The following is a 24,895-nucleotide window of genomic DNA, read 5'->3' as shown; positions in this document are numbered from 1 at the left end:
CGATATGATTGTTGCATTTGGTTGCCATGCTGCATACATATCATTTATTTTACATGTATATGCAGTCGTATCTATATTGCACAGGTGTCACGGGTATATCTGTTGCAGATCCGGTGAGTTTACTGATCATTGTACCATGTGTCGATTCCAGATTGGGTATGTATCTGTCATTATGTTAGTTGTGGTTTGTACAGTTTATGTCAGGTTATTATGTCAGGTATGTTCAGATGCATTGATTATGATAGTATGATCATGTTCTTATTCCCTACTGAGGCTGTATACTTGTGATCTCCATGTTGTTTTATGGACCATGCACTATCTTTTCTATTACCCGCTGAGTTACCTATACTCACCACCGCATGTATACATTTATGTTTTCAGGTAGCCTGTAGATGGTTGGTGTCGCTCGGAGTATCCTGTCTGCCGGGTCCTACGTCACATCCGAAGGTCATTTTTAGTTTTGTATATGTTTTATTTGGTGGGTTGTTGTATTTGTTGTTGTGGCTGTTGTATAAAGCCTAGCCGGCTAGCAGTGCGTTGATTGTGTTGTATTGGGCTTTCCGTTTTCATTTTTCCGCTGTGTTGGTTTTTAGTACAGCCGTGTGGGCTGTTTTATATATAACTGCGTGGTTGTGATTATTTCATTCCAGCCGTGTGGGCTGTTATTATAACTGCGTGGTTGTGTATATAAATATTCCAGCCGCATGTGGCTGATGTATATTTTGTTTGTAGTGATGCTTCATATTGTCACCCGTACAGGGGAGATGCTGCCGGATTTTTGTCTAGCAGAGACTCCTTTGGGGGCGTGACAGGATCTATCATGTATGCCATGCTATGTACTCGTCCTTATGTCTCGTATGCTTTGAGCATGACGAGCAGATACCAGTCTGATCCAGGTGAAAGTCACTAGATAGCGGTCAAGAATATTCTTAAGCACTTGAGAAGGACTAAAGAATATTTCTTTATATATGGAGGCGATGACGAGCTAGTTGTAAAGGGTTACAGTGATGCTAGCTTCCAAACTGATCAACATGGCTATCGATCATAGTTGGGGTTTGTGTTTTGCATAAATGGTGGTGCTGTGAGCTGGAAGAGTTCGAAGCAGGACATAGTCACTGATTCTACAACAGAGGCTGAGTATATTGCTGCATAAGAAGCAGCAAAAGAGGCAGTTTGGATCCGCAAGTTCATTACTGAACTTGGGGTGGTTCCTAGCATTGCCGATCCCATAGAGCTCTATTGTGACAACAATGGAGCAATAGCACATGCTAAGGAATCTCGCTCACACCAGCGGACCAAACACATACTACGCCACTTCCATCTCATTTGAGAGATCATCGATAGAGGAGATGTGAAGATTTGCAGAGTACCCACTGAGGCTAACATCGCAGATCCCTTGACTAAGGCTTTGGCACAGAGAAAGCATGATGGTCACACTAGGTCTTTGGGCCTTAGAGCCTATACTGATTGGCACTAGTGCTAGTGGGAGATTGTTAGTTAGAGCCCTAGAGCCAATCATTTGATAATTGTTGTATGGACTCGTTGTATCATATTCTTATATATATAAAGGCATTTGTTTATGGTTATTATGCTTACTTGTATTGGTGCCAAATAACTAAGTATAATAGCGTCCTTGAGTAGAAGGTTCTTACCTATATCAATCGATTGGTTGAATCGATAGTGAGATGATATAGGGAACACTACTCCTAATCATTCCTAGTCAAGTATTAACATTCAGGGACAATGTTAATGCGACGAGACTAGCATGTAGGTCAACTCGATGACTTGATGTCACAAGTCATGGATATGGAGATATCAAGTTGACACATGGGTATGCATTGGAGAATGTATACTGAATGACCTGCCATGAGAAAGTATCATGGATCATAATATGAGTTTCATATACTTTCTCATGTGGCTGTTAGTATGACTATTAGTTCTTGGACCTGAAGTCACCATGGTTCCCTACATAAGGAGTTACATACTTTGGCTTCGTCAAACGTCACCCGTAACTGGGTGGACTATAAAGGCGATTACTGGGTATGTAACAAATTATGCGCAGGGATGTGAGTGATGTAGATGAGATCTATCCCTCCTATATGACGGGAGAGACATCGATATTCTTGATAGAGTGAGACCACTAAGTGTATGACCATGCCCAAATGAGTCAATATGAGATGTTGAGCTCATTTGATTAAGTGAGTCTACTTGGGATTCAAGATTTAGATTGATTAGAGGATGACACGGTCTATGCCTCACATTGATCAATCTAGATGTCAAGGATATAAGGACACTTGTCATATATTGTGAAGAGTCACAATTAGTAGTCACAAGGTGATGTTGGATCTCAACATTCTTATAACTTGGGTAGTAATGATGTGTTGCTAGATACCGCTCATTACATATGCTTCTAAATGAGTTTACGAGCATTGCCAATGTTATAAGAACCTATAGGGTCACACACAAAGGGCAATTAGATGGAGATTAGGTTCATTTGATGAACCTAAAGGATTAGGTCCATGTGATGAACCAAATTGGATTAAGAGTAATCCAAATTAGGCTAATTGAGTTGGACACAATTTGGTTCATGTGTTAGATGAGTCTAATTTGGACTTAGACTCATTGAGTCAATTTAATTCAATGAATAGAGATTCATTAAATTAAAATTGACTTGAACCGATGGTTAGATTTGATCAACCATGGGAGAGAAGTGGTCAAGTTTGACTTGACTTGAGAGGAAGATGAAGAGTCAAGTTTGACTTGACCATTTGCCACCTCATTGATGAGTTGGCAAAGAGTGGACCAATGATGATGCTCCACATCATCATGGTTACTTAAGTGGGATGTCACCTCATGGGAGTTACCAAGAGTTGTGACTCTTGGTATTCCATGGAGGTTATTAACCTCTTAATGTGGTCGGCCACAATTTATTCAAGAGAGGAGTTTTTCATTTTGTGTGTAACTCTCATCTTCTTCCTCAAGCTCTCTTCTCTCCCTCTCTTCTTCCATTGCCGTGAGCCACAAAGGGTTCTAGCGCACTGTAGTGTCTTTTCTCCATCCCCTTGTTCGTGTGGATACACATAGAGGAGTGTCAACTTTGACATTCTCGAGATCCGACATCATTTGGACGAGCGGGATTAAGAGAAGGGCATTGCTTCAAAGGTATGCCTTCTGATCTTGTAGATCTAATGTAGATCTAGGAGTAGAGAAACTCGTACATGAATTTTTAACTTCGTACGGATCCGGTGGCATTGGATTTGGGGTTTCTGCAACGTAAAAAGGCGGTTTTTGCGGCCCGAAAAACCCTACATAAGTATCTTGGAATTCTTTATTCGGTTAAATATTTTTGTAAATGGCCTTAGCCCTTCTTAATTTTCTCTCTCTCCAAATTATTGTTCAAGAAGCTTTTTCAAAATTAAGAAAATATTTACCAACAAAACCTTTCGAATTTATTTTGAAAATTCAGCTAAGTATTTTTCTAACGGATTTTCAAAATTTAACTAAGTATTTTTCTAATAGATTTTCAAAATTTAGTTAAGACTTTCAAAGTATTTTAACTTACCTGAAGTATGCTTCAATATGTTTTTCAAATTTTACAACATATTTTTCAAAGAGTTCAACTAAGCTTCAAAAATTGGCTAACGTTATCTTTCAAAGTCAACATTTTTGAACTCAGTTGAAAGAAAAGTATCTCTTTAGACCCTTTTTTCACTTAGCTAAGAATTTTACAATTAAATTCAAAAAGCTAAGTGTTATCAAAGTATCTTTATCCTTCTTTAAAGCCTAATGTTTATTTAATTCTCTATTTTTCTAACTATAAAATCTGTTTGAAAAGTTAGAATTGCTTAATTTTGATAAATGGCAAAGGGGGAGAGTAGGGAAATTCAAAGTAGGAAAACTCAAAAGTAAAATAAAGAGAGCCTTTATTAAGGGGGAGCCTTACAAAGTTTAAGTTAGTTTTATCTTTACTATGCTTGCATTTAATTTTTTTTTAACTGACTTAAACTTTGAAAAATATTTATGCATTTATTTTACTTAACTTTGAATTTCAGTTGCCATAATCAAAAAGGGGGAGATTGTTGGTGCGGGAAGCATCCCACGATCGAACCGTTGTTTTGATAATGGCAAAGGAATTCAAAGTTAAGGTTGTTTTGTTATCTAACAAGGTTCATGGAGCTTGCAGTATAGTCCTAAGTGGTACTTAGGCAAAAGTCCTAGCTGCGGTTAGGCAGGTGGAAAACCCTAGGGGGTGGTAAACCTAGGTCATAGGGGGCGGTAACCCTATGCGGAAAGTCTTGGTGGGTCGAGGGCTTCAGGCAAAAGTCCTAGGGGGTGATAACCCTAGGTGGAAAGTCCTAGTGTCGCGAACCAGGTGGAAGACTAGACGAGCCGGGAAGCGGGAGTCCAGCAGAAAGTCCGGAAGCATCGAGCGCCGAGCAAAAGTCCAGTCGATTTGGAGGATCGTTCTGGCAACAGGTAAAACTCCTGAGTGGAGTAGGTGAGGACGCGTTCCCCACAGAGGGAACAGTAGGCGTCAGGTTGACCTAGGACTTCCGGTCAGAAATTCGAAGTCAGACCCGGACAGTCCGAAGACTGTCAGAATATTTTATTATCTTGATTAATATCTGTGCTAACTTGATTTTGCAGGATGTGTTTGTATTTGTAGACTAACATGTTTTGCAGGGCCAAAGACTAGAGTTTAGCCTCGGATGAACAGTGTCCGAGGCGCCTTGGGTGCAAGCCGAAGCTAGCTGTCCAGAGGAGCTAGAGGTGCCTCGGATAAAGCTAGAGGCGCCTTGGACCAAGGCTTGAAGGTGCCTTGAAGAGGCTTGGAGGCGCCTTAAACTAGATAAGGTGCGACCAGGCTTGTGCTGATCCACTCATGTGACTCGGTGGCCTGGAGTTGCCTGGGACAGGCTTGGAGGCGCCTCCAACATAGTATAAAAGAGGGGTTCGAGGCATCACCCTAGATATCTTCGTCCAATCGATCCTTCTGCGCAAAGCTGCTAATGACACGATCCCGAAGTGCTGCGACAACCTCCCGATGACCCGAAGCTTCGTTTCTTCATCTCTTGTTGTCGGTATAAGATCATTATTTTAATTTGAGCTGTAATTGTTATACTTGTAAACTTTATCAATTCTATAGTTATTGCCCACCGAAAGTGGTCAACGACCGTGGGCCTTGGAGTAGGAGTTGTCACAGGCTCCGAACCAAGTAAACGACCTGTGTTCGCATTGTGTGCCTTTTATTTCCGCTGCTTTATTACTTTTATTACTTGTTGAGTTTTACGAAGTCGATTCCGAAATGCGAAATAGCCACGAGCGCTATTCACCCCCCTCTAGCGCTTCTCGATCCAATAGATTCATTTTCATTTATCTTTTATTTGTCTTTGGTATTTAAAGATAATAGTTTAAAACCTCTTGTCTTTTGCTAAAAAAGACAATGTTTTTTATGAGTTGTGAAACTATTGTCTTTGCAAAAAAAGTTAATATTTTTATGCGTTGTCTTTAAAAAAGACAACACTTTTTATGCGTTGTCTTTAAAAAAGACAATGCTTTTTATGCGTTTTCTTTAAAAAAGACGACAACGTTTTTAAAGCGTTGTCTTTACTACAAATGACAATGCTTTTAAAGCGTTGTCTTTGAGTAGACTTTTAACAACAGTGCTTTTAGCAATGCTTTTTTAGCTACATAGATAACACTTTTAAAGCGTTGTCTATCAGCTTTTTTCTTGTAGTGGAAGTCCCTAATTCTTATCTTAGAGTCCAAGAATGTAAAGGTCAAAAGAAAAAAACTTTTAAAACATTCATCTACTTTCCTTAGAGTAAATGTCTAACCCTTAGCTACTGGCTATTTACCATAAGGTAGTAGCGTTCACTTGGTTAGTCAAGTTAAGTGTGTGATCCAGTTAGTTTTGACTAAGAAGGATGACTCAACTTGATTAATTTGAGTTAGTATTTATAGCCCAGACATATGTTGATGCACAGACATAAGTATTCTGAAGTCCAAGCAATAGTCTATGCATCTCACACTATTCTAAGTATTCTTTTTTACATTAGTTAAGTGTGATTATTTTGCACATGACTGGTACATAGCACACATACCTACTGTACAAAAAATATCAGGTTGACTTATAGTTAGGCATAATAGACTTCATATTGTACTTTTATAATATTTTAATTCTAACGATTTTCCTTATAAATCAGAGTCAATTTTAACATTAGTTGCTATAGGGGTATTTATGTTATTTTTATTTCTATATAAATTTTATATCAAAATATATTTTTAGTTTATATACATAAATTCCTTCTTTTATTTGTTTTATTTGTAAACCTAGGGAAAAAATTAAGTTCTCCTACTAGTATGATACTTTCCTTGTTTTAAAAATGCTTAAAACTTAAGGACATACCTTGTAAGTTTCGGCCAAGAAGCAAGGAAGGGAATTAGGGAAGCTTAATTTCAACTAGACTTGCTTATGTTTTCTCCCATGTTATGCTATGTATGATGTGATGCTAATATGATGCTTTTCTTGGTTAAGGTTGCTTAAAAATTTAAGTTCATGTTCATGCAAGTTTCGACCAAGATGTGAATTAGGAATTATGGAAAGTTCAAAACCCTAACCATGCATGATAATGACTCTCTATGTTATGCTATATGATATGTTTCATGATATGACAAGAACATGATATGCTTCATGATATGACAAGAACATGATATGCTTCATAATATGACAAGAACATGATATGCTTCATGATATGACAAGAACATGATCTGCTTCATGATATGGCAAGAATATGCTATGTTTCATGATATGATAAGAACATGATATACTATTTTACTTTTGTATTGGCTTGTACCGGACCCTAAGAATGGTCCATGGGATGGGCTCCTAAGTTGTCCCTAGGTCGATGGTCAAGGAAACGGGCCTAGTTCCTAGTAGGTTCGAGATTTGCTACCTCGGATTTACTTAGGATGCGCGCAATTCATGTATGTGGTACAATGCCGGGCCCTCATGTTGAGATTTATGTTTAAGTACCTATATGATATATGTTTTCAAAGAACATCTTGCATATGTTTGTTTCATACTATATGATTATGATAGATGTTTTCAAAGAACATCTTGCATATGTTTGTTTCATGCTATATGATTATGATATATGTTTTCAAAGAACATCTTGCATATGTTTGTTTCATGCTATATGATTATGATATATGGTTTCAAAGAACATCTTAAATATGCTTATCTCATGCTACATGATTATTATGCTTCATGAAAATGCTATTGTGTGATATGTCTATGATGCCTAAATGAACATGCTACTACCCTATGCTTATGCTTGTTTGATTAGATGAACATGTCATTACTTTATATCGACTTCATGATGTATGTTTTTGTGAGTAGGAAAGGATCTTACTAAGCCTATGTGCTTATAGTTTTATTTTCCTTGTACTGCAGAAAATGGTAAAGCATGGTTAAACTAAAGGGAGCAGCAGGAGGGGCAGAGGATGTGTGTGGCAGTGGCATGGTGGAAGAGATCTGTTTTGTGTTTTCAGGACTTATATATGTTTTAACCTTTTGCATGTGAACTATTTCTTCTTGCTACTTTTGATGATATTAGCTTGATTTGTTGGGTGCTTTATACTTAAGTTGAACTATACTTACCTTTGCTTCCATGATACCTCGAAATGCTAAGTACTAGTTATTTAGAGAAGTGTTAGTGATCATGAGCTCTAGAGAGCCGTATACACTTTTAGTTTTCTTCTTATCTTAGTACACTTTATGCTTTAGTTAAGACAAGCATGTATCATGTTTCAAGTAATAGATAGTAAATAAATTTTTATATACATGAATGCTAGCATGTTCACATGTTTTGGTTATATGATTAAGTTTTAAGTTGTAAAGAATAAAAAGAAAAAAAAAAGAAAAAGAGAAAATTTTCTTCCGCTGCAATGATTTCTTATGCATGTATGTATGTATGTTCGCGTAGCACCGCCCTTGCCGACCGTAGTGGAAGGGCGGGCATTACAATGATACCTCCACATATCCCACCAAACACATGTACACACTACACATGTATAATCAACCAAAAATCTCTAAAAATCCCACTAGACACATGTACACAGAACATAGGTACGATCAACATGTATCCTCCAGTAAAACACATCAGTCACGTGTATATACAATAAATATTCAATCAACACAACTCCTCCAAAAGTACATAACAAATACGTGTGTGTACATACAACATGCAAATGTAAGGTCAACATGATGACTCCTATAACACATACCATCCTACGTACAATCCCCGTCATATGCACAATCAGCATGATAATACACACAACCCAACAATCCTTACAATACATACTCTACACGTGTTAACATAGTAGAGTAGATATCAAGAGTAGAGACTGTATATGATATAACTAGAAAACCTCAAAGATCAAGCATAAGTATCAAGCCGGAAAGTAACAAACGAACACGATATAAGGTAAAACAACCTAATCCATCACATAAAATCATGCACTAAGCTCAATAAAAATCTACATAGAGCCAAGGAAGAAATAGCCGCATTAAATCTGTCGCTTGTGATAAAATAAATCCCACATCATAATGATCATCCCATCTCAAATCCTGCATCAATCAACATATATATATATATATATATATATATATATATATATATTATTTTTAGCTGATCACATAATCAACAACTAGCTAAACCCAAAACCTAATCCTACGTCGATTAGGTAACCCTGTTTAATTCCACCTAAAGATCCAATTAGATGATAAATCCATCCTTACTCCACAGATTAATTCTTCAATTCTAATCAAAACTCATTACATCATCCAACAACTCCAAATCTACTGCATATCCAAAACAATCCAAGACTAACAATTGAGTATGCCTTAACCAACTCAAATTCTTATTCCAGCCACATATCTATTTCACCAACTAATTAATCATGCTAGTATAAAAATGAATTCAAATCTATATCAATATGAAGTCGAATAGATCTTACCTCAATCTAAAACTGCAGCCACCCCCTTTGATGAATAAATCCGAAGTTGTTGTGGAGAAAAATGGAGCTTCCCCACCAATTCACAGCTGGTCTGTCATAAACAGAGGAGACAAGAAACTTAAGGCATTTCATCAAACACCGTTATGCACAAGAAATGCCACTGCCCTAATCAATTCTACATAAATTAAACGACCAAATTCCACAGCTAGATCAAACTTCTTACCTCTAAGAAGACAAGGTAGCTACAACAAAAGGTAATCGGATCTGTTCGGAGATGAAAAGGGTACTGCAATTCTGATGAAGGGGAGGCGATGAACCTTCCTGATGCAATCGTCACAGCTCTGCTCATATCCGCCAGCGAGTTGAAGAGTTTGCCCTCACCCCTACTCATCAATTCTCCCTTCCCGGTAACAAGATGAAGCTAGGGCTTGAATCCGTAGTCGCATAGAAAGAACGGGGAAGGGCGCTGGCTCGGAGAGGAAGAACACAGGGCAATATGAGGAGATCAGCAAACAATGGAATCGAGGAAAGCTCAGGAAACATACCTTTATCGCCGACTCGCGCGCTCAACTCCCGACTAGTTCTTGGTGTCCGCGACTAGGGCTGGCATTAATCGAGCTCCGGCGACACTTTCCCTCCAATAACGCGATGAAGCCGAGATCGCGGTGGAAGAAGCCTCTCCGTCGTTGTCGGGTCATCCGTGCGTGAGAGAGAAAGGGGAGGGAACTAGCGCTCGACGTGGCTCCTCACTCGTCAGCGTTGTTGCCCGGCAATAGATCGAGTTCCCAAGAGTCGGCGGTGAGGTGAAGAATGTAACGCCCGAAAATTCTCAAAACTATTTTAGAAATATTCTATGATTTTTCTAGAATTTTAGAATATTTTTATGGAATTTTTAGAGTAGTGGAAGTAGCAAAAATAAATAGGACCGTAAAATAGCCTACACGGGAATTAAACCCAAGACCTAATTGGTCCTATGACTTATGGTGAGTCATGGTAACCAAGTGAACCCAGCAGGGCCGTGCTGAAAGGAAAGGGAATCAATAATATTTATGTTAGATTTGGGCGGAAATTACCACTTAATATAAATAGGAAGTAATTAAGTGAAGGGTTATTTGGATCGTGATTTTTCCTCTCCTCAAACCCTCACCGCCGACTTCCCTTCTCCTCTCCTTCTCTCGGTGCCAACCACAAGGAAGGCTAAGGTTCGGCCCAAGGGCACTTTCCGGCGACGACTTCGAGACAAGGACGCTCCCCTTCGCGAGAAGAGCACGTAGAAGTAGGAGAATCGTCAAGGAGATCGTTCTTCCGGGAAAACTAGCGATTAGAATTGTAAGAAACTTCGAATAGGAGGTAAGAAACCCCTCACCTGCAGTATAAGTAGCTTTCGTGTGAATTCCATGTTTTAGTTTAGTAATATGTAGACTGTCGGCACAAGGATGTGAATTAGTGCATACTAAGTGTTCGATTAAATTATTTAGCACAGAAAAATGCAACTTAGGCATTTTAATAGCTCAGTAAATGCAATAGAAGCATTTAAATAGTTTAGTTAGCCTTGCCACAGCATATATGGGACTACGGTCCAATGGGTGGGCACCCACAGTCGCCTCTAGGTTTAGATAACCTAGTAGAAGCAAGGTAAATTAATTAGCAATGATTCAGTATTTTATTTTCAGTAGTGGCACTGTACAGGATTAGATATCCCTTGGGCTGGACTCCCATAGTCGGTCCCTAGGTTTAGATAACCTAGTAAACCTTGCTAAATTCGGGATTTGCAACCCCGGGTTTAGTTGAGGATGCGCGCATAGCATGTACAGTTGCCGGGCCCATTAGCAGTATGATTATGTATTTTAATCTATTATATTATAGTTTTTCAAAACTCACAAAGATCAGTTATGTTAGTTGAGTTTGAATTCAGTTCCAGACTAGTTTAATTCATGTTCAGCTCAGTTTTCCTTGTTGTTACACATGATAGTTATGGTTAGCCTTGTATGCCATGCTTTGGTGTTCATGTTCAGCTTTTATTACACGTGTTTAGATGATAGTATGCCATGACTAGCTTTGATTTCTATGTATGATAACATGCCATGTTTCAGTCTAATCAGTGCACTTTCAAACAGCATGTTTTAAAAGCATATTGCATCGAATGCATGATTTAGTGAGGTAGATGGTTTCTTATTAAGCGAAAGCTTATAGATACTTTCTTTTCCTTATACTGCAGATAAAGGTAAAGGAAAGATGGATTAGCGGAAGCTGGAGGACAATGCTACGAGGATGTGTGTGGGCAGGAACTTGGAATAAAAGATCTTAGGGATCTAACAAGCTTTATTTATGTATTAGAACTTTCAACAAAAATAGTTAACTGTTAGAACCTTATTATTCTACACATAGTATATTTACATGCCATGAATTAGTGAATCATGCGTGATATCATGTTTAAAATGTTAGCTAATACATGTTAAAAATGTTTCTAGCTGTTATAGACTTGATGTGTATGAGTTGGGCACGAAATAGTGCTGAAATCAGGGGTTCTTATTCGAAATCAGAAACCCAGATCGATCTACAGATCGATCAGAATTGGGTTGTGCCACTGGATCGGTCAGCTGACCAATCCAGTCACGAACAGAGAGTTAGCGTCTGTTATGGATCGGTCAGCCGACCGATCCAGATGCGAACAGAGAGTACAGAAGCTCACTGATCGATCAGCCGACCGATCAGTGAGCCACTGGATCGGTCTACCGACCGATCAGTGTACTCCTGGATCTGTCGGTAGACCGATCCAGCCGCATACAGAAGCAAGATAGCTTGTGGATCGGTCAGCTGACCAATCCAGAGTTTTCTCCGTGCCGGTATCAAGCTGGATCGATCACTGGATCGATTGAAATTCCTGATTACAGCTAGCAGGACATCCGAGAGGCATAGATTATCTTCCTTAGCATGTGTACAACTCCTAGGTACACCTAGAATATTAAGTTCAGATTTTACAGTAATCAGTTTAGTAAAATTTTAATCAATCCAGATTTCCGCAATAGTAATTTAGCACAGCATAATGTAGCGATCGGCCTCACAGCCTAGTCAGTAGAGGGCGGGTCGTTACAAAGAAGGCGAGGATCGGAAAAAGGAAGAGGGCATTCGGGATCGGGGAAGGAATATGGGGAAAGGATCGGTAGAAGAGATGTTAATTAGGTTTAATTAATACGTATAACTTAGGTTTAGGTAATTAAAACCTAAGTTACTTCCTCAATCAATCCCACTTTAATTAGGTATTCCAAACCGGCCTCCAACTAGTCCCACCGATTCATCCCCTCAAAACGAGTCATACAGACTCCGTTTAAATGCCGAAACATTTCTAAAAATTCCTAAAAAATACAATAAGATTTTTCGTCCAATAACATTTATTATTTATTTTGTGATATCTTACATAAGATCTCATGGATATGCCAATTTCCTATCTAGATGATGTTAGCATATTTTGTATCTATTTGATCTTGTATGGATTCATGTGTTTGGACCTAATTATCATGTTTGATTGAATGTTTGTGATACTTGTGGATCTTGTAGAGGGATGCCCTAGATCGTATGGCCGAGGGATGCTAGTGACAGGCAATCTTGCTAATAGATGTCTAGGGCATCTTCTTGCAAGGTGAAGCAAGTCTCTACAAGGAGGTGGGATGGTTGAATGTACTTAATACCTACATCATTACGTGGATTGAGTAGAGATGTGTTTTTGTGTCGTATGATCGAGGGATGCTAGTGACAGGTAGTCCCGCTAACGAACTTCATAGGGATCATATCTATTTGTTCGGTTATGGTGTAGATTAAGGTCCTTTGCCAGTTGTCTTCTGTAGGAGAAAAATGGTAACTTTCTATAAATGCATGTTAATTGAGGATATGAATTAGTGAACCATATTACATCGATAAATATCACAATGAAACCGAACTCCTAGAACACTCATAAAAAGCAAGTTCCTTCAATACATTCACTACCTTTGTCAATTGTTTAGCTAATTTGTTGTGAGACATCTCTAGTGCTTATAACTAGTCCCTGTTGGATCGATAATCTTTTATTACTGATGATGAAATCGTGCACTAACGATTGTGTAAAAAGTTTTTGGCGCCATTGCCGGGAACTGTGCTTATAGCATTAGAGATAATCATTTGAGTTAGACTAAACATTCTTTTCTCTTCCTATTACTAACTTGTAACTAGTCTTAGAAATTCTATTTTTACAAATTTTATCTTGCATTCCTTGTTTCTTCTTTCTAAAATTCAAATTTGGTATTTTACATTTTAAGAACTTCAGTTTAGTTTTTATCTTCTGTGATAAAAAAAATATTTGGAATCTTGTTCTTGTATGTGCAGATCTAACTTTGCAGGAGATCTATTACCTTTTGATCCTAAGATTGATAGAACTTTTCATAGAAGGAAAATCTTGCAAAGACATTAAGAAGAACAAGAACATTCAATCATGGCAAACAAGCCATTGAAGGATTATGCAGCACCATATGCATGAGGGCTTCGGTCTTCCATCACCAGACCAGCCATTGAAGCCAACAATTTTGAGATAAAGCCTGCGATAATTTGTTAGGATGTATACTAAAAGCCTAACTTTTGGTATAAACATTTATCTAGAAATAAGAATTACATTGGTCAAATGTCTACATTTATGATAAATGTAGTTGTTCAATTAATTTATATTGTAGATAACATGGTGTGTGGTGTCACACACAGAAGATCAGGTTATCAGTACCTTATAAATTATAAATAGTAGCTCAAGACCAAGATGGAAAGGAACAGACCATTAGAAGGTCGTAGTGTAATTAGGAATTAGTTTAACTTAATTATATAATTACACTAGTACACTTAGAGTGTATTGAGTAGGACCATTAGAGGTCGTTTCTTTTATACTGACATTATAAAGGAACAAAGACCTCAGTTATTATGGAAGTGTGTGCTCTTAATCCTAATATAATAACAAGCACATATATTTGATATTTATTTCTTTAATTTATCAATGGGTGAGATTTAGTTCGATAAATCAATAAGCCCGATAAGTTGGGAAATGATATCACTTATAGTGTGTGTTGTTGATTATAGAAGGAAACTGTGTCCTAGTAATCTAGGTTGAGAATGTCCTCAAGAGGAGCTCATAAGGATTGTCATGTTAAACCCTGCAGGTGGACTTAGTCCGACATGACGATGAAGTTGAGTGGTACTACTCTTGGAGCTAGATATTAATTAAGTGAGTTGTCAGTAACTTACTTAATTAGTGGACATTTGTTATCTTAACCACAGGGAGACTAACACACTCATAATAAGAAGGAGCCTAAAATATAATTTGGGATTGGTGCGGTAGTTCAATAATAGTTCTTTAGTGGAATGAATTATTATTGATGAAATTAAGTTGTGTGTTCGGGGCGAACACGGGATGCTTAATTTCATCAGGAGACCAAAACCAATTCCTCCTCTCGGTCCCTATAGTAGCCTCTAGTATATAGAGATTTATACCCACCGCATACCCACCTTCTAACCCATCCAATGGGGCCGGTCAAGCTAGCTTGGAACCCAAGCTAGGGCCGTCCAAGACCAAGTGGATGAGCCATGTAGGTGGCCGGCTAAAGCATGGGTCCCAAGCTTAGGTGGCCGGCCACAAGAATATTAAAGAGGATTTTTATTAAAATTATTTCTTATGTGGATATCATGGTTTTAAAAGAGAGTTTAAAAATTAAAAATTTCCTTTTATAGCTTTCTACAAAAGATTAAGAGAAGAGATTAATCTCTTTCCTTATTTGTAGTTTAAAAGGATGGTTTTAATTTTTGGTAAAAACTTTCCTTATTTGTAAATCATCTACATGTTTAAAAGAGAGTTTAAAATTTGAAATCTTTCCTTATTTGTTGATTAAAGGAGGATTTTAAATTTTAAGAAAACTTTCCTTTTTAACCATGTTCATGATTTAAAAGAGAGTTTAAAATTAAATATTCTCTTTTATAAGTTTCTACAAAAGATTAAGAAAAGATTTGATATCTTTCCTTATTTGTAGATTAAAAGAGATTTTAATTTATAGAGATAACTTTCTTTTTATCCACATGTTTAAAAGAAAGATTTTAATTTATTAAATTTCCTTTTTATAAACCAATCATGAAGGGAAAAATTATTGGACAAATTTTTTATAAATTTCCGGAAGCAAATAAGGAAGTTTTAATTTTTGTTTAAAATTTTATTTGCTTGGAGAATTTATGTGGTGGCCGGCCATTACAAATTGAAAAGAAAAATTATTTTTAATTAAATAAATTTTCCTTTTCAATGGAAAAAGAATTAAGGAAGTTTTTATTAAATTTTTCTTATTTGCCAAGACCAAGGATTATAAAAGAGGGGGTAGAGGAGACTTCAAGGCTAAGGACTCTATTCTATTTTTCTCCCTCTTTTCCTTGGTGTGGTGGCCGGCCCTTCTCTTTCTCTTCTCTCCTCTTGTTGTGGCCGAAATCTATCATCTCTTGGAGCTTGGAGGATGTGGCTGGATCAAGGAAGGAGAAGAAGGAGAGAAAGCATGCATCCCTTGGAGCTTGGTTGGTGGAAAATTCTTCATCCTTTGGAAGTTCTTGTGCTTGGCCAAAACTTGAAGGAAGAAGAAAGAAGGTGTCTAGGTGGTTCTCATCTCAGAAGATCGTTGCCCACACAACGTCCGAGGTTAGAAGAGGAATACGGTAGAAGATCAAGAGGTCTTTCTAAAAGGTATAACTAGTAATTTTTCTTTCCGCATCATACTAGTTATTTTTGGAAATAATGCTAAATACAAGAGGCATACGATTCTAGTGTTTCGAATTTGTTTTCGATATAGTGTTCTTTAGTTTTTCTTTTCCTTGTGATTTGATTGTTCTTTTCGGTTGACCTAAAGTTATTTTATGAAATTAAATATTAGCTTTCCTTAAAAGGTTTTGTCTTATCGGTGGTGGTTGCTCCCATATCCAAGAAGGTCATGTGCCTCGCCACGTCAGTACTGGGAACCAATTTTGGAAATTAATATTTAATGGAATTAATAACTTAGGTGATTTGGATCAAACGTGTTAAGTTCCGCAGGAGATCCAAGTCAAAACCTAAAAGAACAAATAGATTAAGTTTTGGATCAAACGTGTTAAGTTCCGCAGGCGATCCAAAATTTAATTTAAAAGAACACATGGTAGCTAGGAAAAGGTTCAGACCTTTGTATAAAATTTTTGTACAGTGGAATCTCTAGGTTTTCTGAGTACCAACCAACAATTGGTATCAGAGCTAGGGTTTTGCCTCTGTGTATTTGGTATTAGTTTAATTATACACATGTCATACATAATTTAGGCGGATTAATAGTAGCATGTGCTAACTTTGTGGATGCAGGATCCAACTATTATGGCTTATAGTTATTATGTGTGTGATTGGACCCTTGGACATGTCAAAGGCAATTTATTGTGTGTGCATGATTGTATTATAAAATACAGCAGGAGCTGTATTTAGTTTTATTAGAATTTTATTTTTGATCTAGTTACATGTACATTCCTTTTATGGAATATAGGATCGATGGATGTAAATTTTATTTTATGTTCGATCTAGTTTACATGTACATTCCTTCGAGAAATATAGGATCAAAAAATGTAAAATTCTATTTATGTCGCGGATCGAATCTTGCAAGGCGTGGAACCTATTGAGGACCAGAGGCACAGCGGAACAAGGAGCAAGATGGATGCGACAACTAGACCCGGTGGCGGTGGCCAAAGATGGCAGCAGCTAGGGTTAGCGACACACGGAGGACAACAATAGATAAAAGCCATAATAGTTGAAAATTAGTTTTTCTATTTTATTGCTTTTTATGCTGTGTTGTGTATGCATGCTAAGTAGGCTAGCATAGTCAAAATTCCTCACTTTAAATAACTAAGTGGGAGAGAGATTTATTTTTAAATAAATTCCACGGTCTCCATTACTGGTTTATAAGTGATGCAACAAGCTTGCGCGTTGGCTCTGAGTGCCTTCCTCCATATCGGATGAGCTTGTTTGCGGATCACTAGCTTAAACTTCCATTTTGGATGACTATAGGAAGTTAATTAAGAGCGTGTGATCTTCCCCATCGGAAGGGGCACAATCTTATTAATGGACTTAGTGTCAAGTAATGGTAAACACTTAGGCACGTCTAATAGTATCCTCCCCATCGGAGTCACTGCTATTATTTGTGTGACCGAAGAAAACCAACTATTAATTTGTCAAATAAATAGGTTGACAAGATAATAAAATTAAAAACTCTTCTTACAAATGTTTGATTTTGTATACGTCCACACTATCGTGGCATACAAAATTCACAGTGTTTAGGTAATTTTATTTGTCATAAAGATTTATTGACAAGATAATTAATGGGTAAACCCCTCCTCTTACAAATGTTTAATTTTGTATACGTCCACACTATCGTGGCATGCAAAATTCACGGTGTTTGAGGTGTTGGTGAATTTAAATAATATTATTTGAGGAATCAATGTTATTTTAATTTCAAAAGTTTTGACCAAATATTTGATCAAAGACAGATCAACTATTAATTTTATTCATCATAAAGAAAAGTTGATGAGATAATAAAATTAATGGATAAAATCTCCTCTTTGATTTTGTATACGTCCACACTATCGTGGCATACAAAATTCATGGGAATTTTAAGGAGTTGATCTTGACCAAATATTTTTGTGACTCTTAGGATTTAAAATGTTTGTCAATTCCCTAGTTGTTATACTATAGAAAAGACTTAGTAGTCCCAATTGTAATGATTGGAAATAGGACTTGGACATTAAGGTAGACTGTCTTCTTAGAACTAAGAACAATATAGGTGTATTTAATTCATTAGTTGAAACATGTCTAGTGGTGTTATCTACCAGAACCTGGAGTGTAGATACATATGCCATTAATCATGTTTGTAATTCATTACAGGGTTCCAGGAAACCCAACAACTAAATGAAAATTAAAACACCGTCCACATGGGCACTACTGCAAAAGTAGCAGCTGTTGCAGTGGGAGAGGTTTATAGGAATAAAATATGGATTATTAGAAATTGTCTTTACATACTAAGTTTAGAAAGAACCTGATTTCAGTTTCTAAACTATTACAGAATAGATATTGTGTCTATTTTGATAACAAAGTTGTTATCAAGAAAAATAGGGAAGTTATCTATTCTAGTATGTTGGTTGACAAATTATAATCCAATAACTCCCACGATGCAACAAATGGAAATTAGTAACACATCTTCTAACTTTAAGAGAAAGCAACCTTCGGAAATGAACCAATTATATCTTTGGCATCTAAGGCTAGGTTATATTAACTTGAGTAGGATTCATTGGTAGCTGATGAACTTTTGGGTTCATTAGTAGTGGAAATCTTTCCAACCTGCGAGTCTTACTTAGAAGGAAAAATAACCAAGAAGTTTTTAAGTTTAAGGGGTATGGAGCCAAAGATATATTGAATTGGTTCATTCTGATTTGTGTGATCCTATGACTATCCAGTCAAGAGGTAGTATCGAATATTTCGTCTATTTTATAGACAACTATTCAAGATACAAATACATTTACTTAATGTGCCGCAAGACTAAGTATTTTGATTAGTTCAAAGAGTACAAGGCTGATGCAGAGAAACGTTAAAGTAAAAGTATCAAGTCACTATGGTAAGATCGTAGTGGCAAGTACCTCTTAGGACAATTTAGGAGTTACTTATCAGAAGTAGGGATTCACTCCCAACTAACTGCACCTGGTACACCCCAACAGAATGGTGTAGTAGAAAGAAGGTATATGACTCTTATGGAAATAATTAGATTGATGAGTTATTTAGAAAATTACCAAGTTCGTTTTAAGGATATACTCTGGAAAAGAAAGTGAACATAGTACCTTCCAAAGTTAGAACTCTCTACTCATATAGAATTGCTAAATAGACATAAGCCTATTTTGAAGCATATTCGGATTCGGGTAGTCCAGCACATATGACGAAGAGAGACAATGATAAGTTGGACAGGAATTCACTTGTTTGTAAGTTATCCTAGAGAAATGAAAGTAGGTTTATAGTCTTAAAAATCAGAAGGTCATTGTTAGCATCAATGATCGATTTTTAGAAAAGGACTATGTAATAAATCACGTGCCCATAAGTAAATTTGTTCCTAAGGAAATAATAAAGGACAAGTCTAACCTAGTACCAACTGTACAAGATGAAATATCACAAGAAACTGTAACACGTATCATAAATGATACACAATTGCAGAAAGTGTCTCGTCGTAGTGGGAGTGTTGTTAGGCAACTTAAAAAGATTCATGTTTTGGGAGAGTTTTTGGACTCGATCCCTGGAGGACATGAACCTGATCTCCGGACATATGACGAAGTACTCCAAGATAAAGATGCAGCATATTGGCAAAGAGTAATGAATAACAGAATTAGAATATATGAATTCTAATAAAATCTAGAAGCTTGTAGAACCACCAAATGGTGTAAAAGCCTTTGGGTATAAAAAGGTCTATAATAGGAAAAGAGGGATAGACAGGAAGGTAGAAACTTTCAAAGCAAGGCTTGATGAAAAAGGAAACTTTTTCATTGGTAGTCATGCTTAAGTCTATCTGAATTCTTTTATCTATTTGGCAAGTGGATGTCAAGACAGCATTCCTTAATGGAAGTCTTGAAGAAAGCATCCATATAAAGCAACCAGAAGGGTTCATTGCAAAGGGCTAAGAGCATCTTGTGTACAAGCTCAATCAGTCTATGGACTGAGACAAAGCTTCAAAGGTCTTGGAACATCCGGTTTATCAAAGTTATCCAGACCTATGGATTTATTTAGTAACCGGATAAGTCTTGTGTATACAAAAGGTGTGATGGAAACGTGGTGGTATTTCTTGTACTATACGTAGATTACATTTTTGATAGTTGGAGACAATATCAAGGTGTTATCGGAAGTAAGGGTATGGTTGTCCAAGCAATTCGATATAAAGGATTTGGGAGGATGTATATATTCTTGAGATCAAAGTAATCGCAAGAAAAGAATATTTTATTTATCCCAAGCTTAATACATCGAAAAAATCCTTGCTCGTTTTTAGCATGCAAAACTCCTAGAAAGGTTTCTTACCTTTTAAGCATGGAGTGTCTTTATCTAAAGAGATGTCTCCGATGACATCAAAGGAGATTGAGGACATGTAGGCAGTTCTTTATGCTTCGGCAGTTAGACAACCTAATGTATGCTATCCACGAGATCAGAAATCTGTTTTGCCAAGGGCATAGTTAGCAGATATCAAAGTAACCCTAGACAAGGACATTGGACTGCAGTAAAGCATATATTAAAGTACCTTAGAGGCACTAGAGATTATATGCTAGCTTACAAGACAGTTAATTTGGTTCCTGTGGGTTGCACGGATTTTAACTTCTAATCGGATAGGGACAATAATAAGTCGACCTCGGGGTTTTGTGTTTACTTTAGGAGGAAAAGTCATAACTATGGAAGAGTGATAAGCATAGGTGTTTTTCTGGACTTAACCATAGAAGCTGAGTATATGGCAAGCCTCTGAGGTAGCCATAAAAGCTGAATGACTTAATAACCTCAAGATAGACTTAGATATGATTTCTAGTTTGTCCAAAGAATATTACAATTTATTGTAATAATAATGGTGCAGTAGCAAACTCGAAGAAACCATGAGTCTATAAGTCAAGTAAACACAATAGAGCGCAAGTACTACCCAATACGAGAAATTGTATAACGAGGAGAAGTTGTTGCCGCCTAGATTGCATCAGATGATAACCTAAGGTCCTTAAGGCAAGAGCTTTTTGAAAGGCATGGCAATCAGATGTACGACAGCAGATATAGCAGCTTAGTCTTTTAGTATAAGTGGGAGATTGTTAGGATGTATACTAAAAGCCTAGCGTTTGATATAAACATTTATCTAGAAATAAGAATCACATTGGTCAAATGTCTACATTTATGATAAATGTAGTTGTTCAATTAATTTATATTGTAGATAACATGGTGTGTGGTGTCACACACAGAAGATCATGTTATCAGTACCTTATAAATTATAAATAGTAGCTCACGACCAAGATGGAAAGGAACAAACCATTAGAAGGTCGTAGTGTAATTAGGTATTAGTTTATCTTAATTATATAATTACACTAGTACACTTAGAGTGTATTGAGTAGGACCATTAGAGGTCGTTTCTTTTATACTGACTTTATAAAGGAACAAAGACCTCAGTTATTATGGAAGTGTGTGCTCTTAATCCTAATATAATAACAAGCACATATATTTGATATTTATTTCTTTAGTTTATCAATGGGTGAGATTTAGTTCGATAAATCAATAAGCCCGATAAGTTGGGAAATGATATCACTTATAGTGTGTGTTGTTGATTATAGAAGGAAACTATGTCCTAGTAATCTAGGTTGAGAATGTCCTTAAGAGGAGCTCATAAGGATTGTCATGTTAAACCCTGCAGGTGGACTTAGTCTGACATGACGATGAAGTGGAGTGGTACTACTCTTGGAGCTAGATATTAATTAAGTGAGTTGTCAGTAACTTACTTAATTAGTGGACATTTGTTATCTTAAACACAGGGAGACTGACACACTAATAATAAGAAGGAGCCCAAAATGTAATTTGGGATTGGTGCGGTAGTTCAATAATAGTTCTTTAGTGGAATGAATTATTATTGATGAAATTAAGTTGTGTGTTCGGGGCGAACACGGGATGCTTAATTTCATTGGGAGACCAAAACCAATTCCTCCTCTCGGTCCCTATCGTAGCCTCTAGTATATAGAGATTTATACCCACCGCATACCCACCTTCTTACCCATCCAATGGGGCCGGCCAAGCTAGCTTGGAACCCCAGCTAGGGCCGGCCAAGACCAAGTGGATGAGCCATGTAGGTGGCCGGCCAAAGCTTGGGTCCCAAGCTTAGGTGGCCGGCCACTAGAATATTAAAGAGGATTTTTATTAAAATTATTTCTTATGTGGATATCATGTTTTTAAAAGAGAGTTTAAAAATTAAAAATTTCATTTTATAGCTTTCTACAAAAGATTAAGAGAAGAGATTAATCTCTTTCCTTATTTGTAGTTTAAAAGGATGGTTTTAATTTTTGGTAAAAACTTTCCTTATTTGTAAATCATCTACATGTTTAAAAGAGAGTTTAAAATTTGAAATCTTTCCTTATTTGTTGATTAAAGGAGGATTTTAAATTTTAAGAAAACTTTCCTTTTTAACCATGTTCATGATTTAAAAGAGAGTTTAAAATTAAATATTCTCTTTTATAAGTTTCTACAAAAGATTAAGAAAAGATTTGATATTTTTCCTTATTTTTAGATTAAAAGAGATTTTAATTTATAGAGATAACTTTCTTTTTATCCACATGTTTAAAAGAAAGATTTTAATTTATTAAATTTCCTTTTTATAAACCAATCATGAAGGGAAAAATTATTGGACAAATTTTTTATAAATTTCCGGAAGCAAATAATGAAGTTTTAATTTTTGTTTAAAATTTTATTTGCTTGGAGAATTTATGTGGTGGCCGGCCATTACAAATTGAAAAGAAAAATTGTTTTTAATTAAATAAATTTTCCTTTTCAATGGCAAAAGAATTAAGGAAGTTTTTATTAAATTCTCCTTATTTGCCAAGACCAAGGATTATAAAAGAGGGGGTAGAGGAGGCTTCAAGGCTAAGGACTCTATTATATTTTTCTCCCTCTTTTCCTTGGTGTGGTGGCCGACCCTTCTATTTCTCTTCACTCCTCTTGTTGTGGCCGAAATCTATCATCTCTTGGAGGTTGGAGGATGTGGCCGGATCAAGGAAGGAGAAGAAGAAGAGAAAGCATGCATCCCTTGGAGCTTGGTTGGTGGAAAATTCTTCATCCTTTGGAAGTTCTTGTGCTTGGCCGAAACTTGAAGGAAGAAGAAAGAAGGTGTCTAGGTGGTTCTCATCTCGGAAGATCGTTGCCCACACAACGTCCGAGGTTAGAAGAGGAATACGGTAGAAGATCAAGAGGTCTTTCTAAAAGGTATAACTAGTAATTTTTCTTTCCGCATCATACTAGTTATTTTTGGAAATAATACTAAATACAAGAGGCATACGATTCTAGTATTTCGAATTTATTTTCGATATAGTGTTCTTTAGTTTTTCTTTTCCTTGTGATTTGATTGTTCTTTTCGGTTGACCTAAAGTTATTTTAGTAAATTAAATATTAGCTTTCCTTAAAAGGTTTTGTCTAGTCGGTGGTGGTTGCTCCCATATCCAAGAAGGCCATGTGCCTCGCCACGTCAGTACTGGGAACCAATTTTGGAAATTAATATTTAATGGAATTAATAACTTAGGTGATTTGGATCAAACGTGTTAAGTTCCGCAGGTGATCCAAAATTTAATTTAAAAGAACACATGGTAGCTAGGAAAAGGTTCAGACCTTTGTACAAAATTTTTGTACAGTGGAACCTCTAGGTTTTCTGAGTAGCAACCAACATAATTACCATGGTACAAAAGAACCAATTTGGGGGGCAGACCACATGAGGATCTGAATCAACACCTTGAAGTCTTTTATGAAACTTGCAGTACAATGAAAATGAATGGTGTTCCAGCAGAGGTAGTGAGATATTTATTATTTGGGTTTTCTTTAAGAGATAGAGCCAAATAGTGGCTAAATTCTTGACCAGCCAATAACATATCCACTTGGGAGCAATGTGAGCAATAATTTTTGGACAAATTCTATCCCCCTAGCAAGACTACTCATATAAGAAATTTGATAGCAAGCTTCAGACAGTCAGACTCTGAATCATTATTTAAAGCATGAGATAGATTTAATAATATGCTCAGACAATGCCCACACCATGGACTTGAAAAATGGTTAGTATTACACACATTTTATAATGACATCAATTACCATACAAAAGTGTCCTTAGATTTTGGAGCTGGAGGGGCACTGATGAATAAAAGTCTTGATAAAGGCAAATATATAATTGAAAGTGTAGCATAGAACCATCATCAATAGGCATCAGAAAGATATGAAGACTATTCGTCTGAAAACCCAACTAAAGCATCAGGAAAAAATGATTTAGATGCAATCACTTTGATGTCTTTAAAGATGGATGCTCTTACCAAAAAGATGAAAAATATGGGAACTAGTTCAAGCACGATCAATGCCATGGTTTGTGTTTGTGAAACATGTGGAAGTTCAGATCATGCTCAAGACTCATGCCCCTTGGGAGACATCTCTGCACAAGTCAATCAAATTGAGTAGTGTGACTCCATCATGAGTTATAATCAAAGGCAGAACAATTCATACTCCAACACAATCAACCCTGGTTGGAAGAATCATCCAAACTTATCATAACAACTAAGAACAAGGGCCATCCATGGGGGCTAGACCAAGCTACCAGCTTGGGCAACAAAATATCAACACCAACAACCTACTCAAGGATATTAGGTATCCAAATTGGAGAAAATGCTTGAGGAAGTCATTTATGGTCAAAATGAATTGAAGCAATAAATCAGGATGCTAAATCAGAGAATGGTTAGTTCTGAGAAGCACCAGAAAATACAAGATAGCCAGATTGCTCAGATAGTTTCATCATCTTCAAGAGCACCAAGACCTTTTCCAAGAAAAACTGATGTCAACCCAATGAAACATTGTAATAGAATTGAACTTTGGAGTGGACAGACCTTGGGAGATCCCCAAGTGACTGCTCCAAAAGGGATAAAAATTCAAGAAGAGCTCTCTCCTCAAACAATTGAACTAGCTCATATTCAAGATGATGAGGGGAATACCAAGAAGGTTGAAGAGACTCTTCCACTCTACCCTCAAAGCCAAGCAATCCTTTTTCTGCAAAGATTAGTTATGATGAAGAAGGATGAAGAATTTGGCAGATTT

The 24,895-nt window shown here is 36.8% G+C and overlaps 1 non-coding gene across 1 annotated transcript; it reads right to left on the bottom strand.

Moving 5' to 3' along the window:
* Positions 1-23,755: 23,755 nt before the first annotated feature.
* Positions 23,756-23,862, bottom strand: LOC122049925. Its single transcript, XR_006131166.1, has one exon. It is a non-coding gene; the product is annotated as a small nucleolar RNA R71 (small nucleolar RNA).
* Between the last annotated feature and the right edge of the window lie 1,033 nt (positions 23,863-24,895).

This window comes from Zingiber officinale, chromosome 2B, assembly GCF_018446385.1.
Source record: "Zingiber officinale cultivar Zhangliang chromosome 2B, Zo_v1.1, whole genome shotgun sequence".
Lineage (NCBI taxonomy): Eukaryota > Viridiplantae > Streptophyta > Magnoliopsida > Zingiberales > Zingiberaceae > Zingiber > Zingiber officinale.
This window is presented reverse-complemented; position numbering and strand designations above follow the sequence as displayed.